Source organism: Leopardus geoffroyi, chromosome C2 (genome assembly GCF_018350155.1).
Source record: "Leopardus geoffroyi isolate Oge1 chromosome C2, O.geoffroyi_Oge1_pat1.0, whole genome shotgun sequence".
Lineage (NCBI taxonomy): Eukaryota > Metazoa > Chordata > Mammalia > Carnivora > Felidae > Leopardus > Leopardus geoffroyi.
In genome coordinates this window covers 83,072,894-83,079,128 of record NC_059333.1, presented here as the reverse complement: position 1 = coordinate 83,079,128, position 6,235 = coordinate 83,072,894, and the positions used below count along the sequence as shown (strand labels likewise).

Sequence of the window (6,235 nt, the reverse complement as noted above, 5' to 3'; positions counted from 1 at the left end):
TTTTTGCCACTTTAGTCTGAATAAAATCCAGCATAATTGTCTTACTTTGTTCTGTTGTGGAAATAATGGCTCGGTGTCTTTATTCTGACAGCTCCCTAAGGGCAAACCACAGTTTGAAGCTGTCATTTTGGGTTTAAACTGCACAGAAAGTAGAGACAGTGAAACGTGCTTTTTGTTTTTGTTTCTTTTTAAGTCTCCAGATCTTGCTAGGACACTTGTCCGGAAGAGAGCTGTGGTACCCGATCCTGTTTGAGACAGAGGCGGTTTAAACAATATCAGCCAAGCTTAGCGATCTGGAGGTCCCCATGTATCTTTATGGTGTCAGCTGCAGATAGCATTTGAATGTGGTGGTAAAAATAAAAAAAAATTAGTGTCCATCCACAAACGCTCTGAAACATGGGTGCTGACAAAGAATTTCCACCCTGAATAGCTGGTCTGGGATGAATGGGAAGTAAGGTATCGCAGACTGCCCTTCACCTCTTTCCCCAGGTATACAAGAATTTCTGAGTCGTTGCCAGTCTGTGAACCCAGCTTTGAGTTCAATTGCCACATTGGCAATTGAAGGGTCTTCAGAGTCACCCCAGGTCAAGCTGATGGCAAAGCTCTCTGGGTTGAAGTCTACAATGCCCCCACCACCAACAGCTTCTTGCCTGGTCTCATGCCACCTGTCATGTGCCCACAAAATGGAACTATCAGTCTTGGGAAATACATGGCTTGAACTGGGGAGCCCAGGGAGTTGTTTAAATGCCCATCATTTAGTTTCACCGTGGGAGTGCTGTCCACCACAGATCCTGCCATCCTCCCACATGGTGCATGGGGGTCCTTGGCCAGCAGCGCTGGGGAGGCGGGGGACATGGGGCACGGAGCTCCGGTGGGATTCAGGGGGATCCTGCACTGAGTGGGGGCACGATCCGGGGCTGGCTTGGGCGCACGCTATACTTTGATAAGTTTTGATATATGGAAGTACTTGTGATACCATCACCACTATCAAGATAATGAATGTATCCATTACCTTCCAAATTTCCTTGTGGACCTTTGTGATTTTTCCCTCCCCTGGCCCCTGCACCTAGACAACCATGGGTCTGCTTTCTGTCACTATAGAGAAGCTTGAATTTTCTAAAATTTTATATAAATGAAATTATACAGTATATACTCTTTTTCTGACTGACTTATTTCACTCAGGATTATTATTTTGAGATTCATTCATGCTGTTGTGTGTATTCGCAGTTACAAACCGAATACTAAGAATAGTATTCTTTCATTTGTTGATAGACATCTGGGTTACTTCCAGTTTTTAGCTATCACAAATAAAGGTGCCATGCACATTTACGTACAAGTATTTGTCTGGACATGTGCTTTCGTTTCTCCAGTGTAGATACCTGGGAGTGAAATGGCTGGATCATATAGTACGTATATGTTTAATTAATTTTTTATTTTTTTATTTTATTAAAAAATTTTTAAGGTTTATTTTTGAAGGAGAGAGAGACAGCATGAATGGGAGAAGGGCAGAGAGAGAGGGAGACACAGAATTTGAAGCAGGCTCCAGGCTCTGAGCCTGATGTGGGGCTCAAACTCATAAACTATGAGATCATGACTTGAGCCAAAGTTGGATGCTTAACCAACTGAGCCACCCAGGTGCCCCTATTTTATTTTATTTTATTTTATTTTATTTTATTTTATTTTATTTTTTAGAGAGAGAGAGAGAGAGAGAGTGTGGGGCAGAGAGGCAGAGGGAGGGAGACAGAGAAAGAGAGAGAGAGAGAGAGAGAGAGAGAATCTTAAACAGGCTCCATGCTTATTGTGGAGTCTGACTTGGGGCTTGATCCCACAACCCTGGGATCATGACTGGAGCTGAAATCAAGAGTTGGGTGCTCACCTGACTGACTGAGCCACCCAGGTGTCCCCATATATGTTTACTTTTTGAGAAAACTTCCAAATGTTTTCCAAAGTGGTTGTTTCATTTTTACCTCCCACCTGTAATGAAGAGAGTTTCAGTTGTTCCACATCCTCACTTGGTGGCAGCTCTAATTATAGATACTCAGATGGATGGAGAGGAGTGTCTCATTGTGGCTTTAATTTGCATTTCAGGTGGAGTTCTTTTCATTTAGAGTTTAATAAACATAACAAGAAAGGTAAATTGAGAATTATTCTGCTCATACAGTTGCCTTAAGAATAAACAGTTAGAAGTAATTATGTATCATAACTAGCACAAGTAATAAATGAGCTCTGATAACTACTTTGAATTTTTCCTCTTTAAGCAATTTGCTCACATTTGAAGCTAGCTGAAACCCAACAGAAATAATCTACCCAGTCATGTGCTCAGTTCTGGCTTTTCCTGTCTTGCCTCTGCTCCAGTGCCCCCTGTCTTGCCTTTTCTGTGCTCTGAGAATTTCTTCAGCCTCCAAAGGAGTCAGAATGAACCTATGTCACATCCAGATTCTTAAAATTACAAACGGAATTTGAGCATTTGCTCAACATTTAGAATCAAGGGCAATTATCATGAACTTATGTTTTTTTTTTTCACTCTAGGCAGTAGTTTGTAATCTCTTCGGGGTCATGGATTCTTTTGAGAATCAGCCCAAAAAATCAGGGAGACAGAAATGGATAGACGTACACACAAAAAGGGTTGCATGGATCCAGCTCTAGCTAATGCTATTGGACCAATGTGTGTAATGCTAGAATGTAGGGAGGGTTTTTCCCCCTTCAGTTATCCTATTCAAAATGTGAGTGGCAAGGGCTGCTATATGTTATCAAAAAGAAGTGCTGGAGGGGCGACTGGGTGGCTCAGTCGGTTAAGTGTCTGACTCTTGGTTTCAGCTCACATCGTATCTCACAACTGATGAGTTGGAGCCCTGCATTGCGCTCTATGCTGAGAGCTCGGAGCCTGCTTGGGATTCTCTGTCTCCCTCCCTCTCTCTCTCTCTCTCTCCCCCTCCCCACCTTGTATCTCTCAAAACTAAATATTTTTTAAAAATTAAAGAAAAAAGAAATACTGGAAAATAGAATAGGGGCCTGGGGATCAAAGTCCTGTGGACATTCTCTCTGCCCTAGACCTTTTGGCTATTCAAGCCACTAGATCCCATCTACTGTTTGAAGTCATGTGGCTTGAGCTTTGGAGCCAGAAGCTGAAATCACCCTGACAGTACAAGGGGTGAGTTGCAGAGCAGAGTCTCCTTCCTTTGAGGGAGCCAGGTCCCACCTGCACCATTCCCGCCACATGTACCCGTTGCTCCTACCTCTGGCCTTGCTTGTCCTTTGGGCATATTGGGAAGAAGAGGAGCTTCTGGCCCCCAAAGAGGGCCTGGGACACCATCCCTGCACAGTAGAGCCCATTGTAATGGATGACCAGTCCTGGAGTCAGGTGTCCCATGAGAGTGCCCCTGCCTCAGCCACGAGTGCGTGACTCTCCCGGTGAGGCACGTGTGTCCTCAGCTGTTAGCATAGGCCCGCTGACCCCAGCTCTGCCCCACACAGCAGCAGGGCACAGGTCCCATGGGGGCACCAAGTCTGTTTTCAGGCAGCTGAGGACTGGCCAGGCTCCTCTCTGACATGGTAAAGCCCCAGGATAGGGCGATACTTTCACGACTTCTCTCCCTTCCCCAACGCCGAGTTTCATTCTGCTGTTCAGCCTTGGCAGTAGAAGAACGCATGGGACGGTCTTGGAACACAGGCAGGACTCAGTAGTTGGGACTAGATAGTACTGATTATCATTTATCACTGCTGTAACTGGAGCATCAAGTTGCACCAGCCAGTGAGTACAAAGCCGGCCTCATCACCTTTGACAGCCAAGTTCCCAACCCTTACCGAGCCCCCACGTAGCTGGCTTGCCCCAGGTCTTTCAGTGTCCATAAGGGAAGAGGTGTGGTTAGGTGCTGGACATTGCTTTCCTCTGCAGTTGTGCTGCTTCTGAGCCTCGACCCTGTGGCTGCAGGGCCCTGACAGCTCTGGCCAGGCTGCCCATGCCAAGGCATACCATCTCCGCTGCCATCAGATGGTCGGCATCACAGCCACAGCTGCCCTGGTCCCCTCAGCATCAGAAAGCTACTCCAGGGCTACTCGCTGGGCACTGGCCTCTGCCACAAGCAGGTTCATCACTTGGACCAGTGATGGGAAGAGCCTTTCCCGCCTGTGCTGTCTTCACATGGGTGAGGAGTTGCTAGGGCTCAAAATGTCATGGAAGTGGAGATCCACTTCCATTCAGTTCATCTGCACAGGCTTATTTTGTCTTGATGGACCTACCTGGGGCCAGGATGACTGAGCTGGGCCGGATCTGAGCATCAGGTGTCATGGATGTTGCACCCAGAGCCACTGCAGACCCTCGGGGGATCATTTCAGGCCTGGTTTGCTCTACCAGCCTTTTTCAACATTACGGGAAATTCTCTCTGAGGGGGCCTATAGCCTGTGCACATTTTAGCATTTGTCAGCCATTCTGCCCTGTCTAAAATGTCTACAAATGTCTAACCCCCCACCTTCATAAACAATGATAATATAAAATTTACACGTTTGTATATCTGTATGTTTGTATTTTTTTTTAATTTTTTTTTTCAACGTTTATTTATTTTTGGGACAGAGAGAGACAGAGCATGAACGGGGGAGGGTCAGAGAGAGGGAGACACAGAATCGGAAACAGGCTCCAGGCTCTGAGCCATCAGCCCAGAGCCCGACGCGGGGCTCGAACTCACGGACCGCGAGATCGTGACCTGGCTGAAGTCGGACGCTTAACCGACTGCGCCACCCAGGCGCCCCTGTATGTTTGTATTTTTACATATATGTATACATGCAGCTATACACATACACACACACAGAGGTACACGGGTATATTAGTCAGGATTTTCCAGAGGAACAGAATAGTATTATATATATACTATACATATACATATGCATGCACACCATATATAGCATATTGTATACTATACACCATACATATACAACATATACTATTTTATATTATATATATGGCATATGTATACTCTATATACTATATATGCATACAGAGATTTATTATGATGAATTGGCTCATGTGATTACAGAGACTGAGAAGTCCCACGATCTCCGTCTGCAAGGTGCAACCCAGGAAAGCTGGTGCTATAGTTCCAGTCCACGTTTGAAGGCCTGAGAACAGAAGCATCAATGGTGTGTGTCCCAGTCTGAGGGCGGGAGAAGACAGATGTCCCAGCTCAACAGAGAGTGGATTCTTCCTTCTTTTTGTTCTATTCAGGCTCTGCACCCACACTGGGGAGGGCAATCTGCTTTACCTCCTCTGTGGACTCAAATGCTAATCTCATCCTCACAGACACACCCAGAGTAATGTTTCACCAAATTTCTGGGCACTATGGCCCAGTCAAATTGACATATAAAATTAACCATTACAAGTCTCTTCAGCCTTCATGTTAAATAGATCTTTTTGTAGGAGTGAAGTCACATGACTCTTGATATATGTATGAGTTTTAGCTCTAGACCAGTCAGAAACTTGCTGTATTTTACAGATGTAAATGTAGGGGCTTTAACATTATGTAGTGGGGTTCATGCTATACGTTCAATTTTTTCATCCTTTTTAAATTTCTGAATGTATTTATTTCTTGCAACTCATGACCTCACCAAATATGATTTTCATTTAAATTAAAAATTACTTTTCATTAAAATTAGAAAGCATATAATTTTCCGCTCTAAATATAAAAACCTATCATTACACATAGGATTGTAAGGAACACAAACACCCAGGGTGCTCAATTATCTTTCTTGCTAACCTTCTCAATTACTGCTTAATTGTTCACGGTTTGCACCAAGCTGGAGTGGATTAAATCGTCCTTTCCATCTGACAATGAATACTCTTAATACCTTCCTGGGCCTTTAATTAAATATGCCAACACACACACATGTTGCCGCAATTCTAATCATCTAGAAAAAGTAATATAAATAATAATGGTAATTATTAGTGCCAAGGCACTGTTCTAAGCACTTTACATACATATGAACTCACTCTTCGTAACAACCCATTTGATGCCTGCTTTATGGCTGAGGAAGCAAAGCCCAGAGTAGTAACCTGCCCGAGGTCACTGGTCAGTGTGGACTTCACCTGGGTTACTCTCCGCTAATTCTAAGGAAGGGCTTTCCATACCTATCATCTGTTTATTTCTGCACCTTTTTTCCATCTGCAAGAACAGAAAAAAAAACAAAGAATGTAGCTGTAGATATGCTACATAACCCGGTGCATGTTTTTCAGCCACAATCTGTT

At 44.4% G+C, this 6,235-nt stretch overlaps 1 pseudogene; it reads right to left on the bottom strand.

Moving 5' to 3' along the window:
• Positions 1–275: 275 nt before the first annotated feature.
• Positions 276–798, bottom strand: LOC123576135 (annotated as a pseudogene).
• Positions 799–6,235: the final 5,437 nt, after the last annotated feature.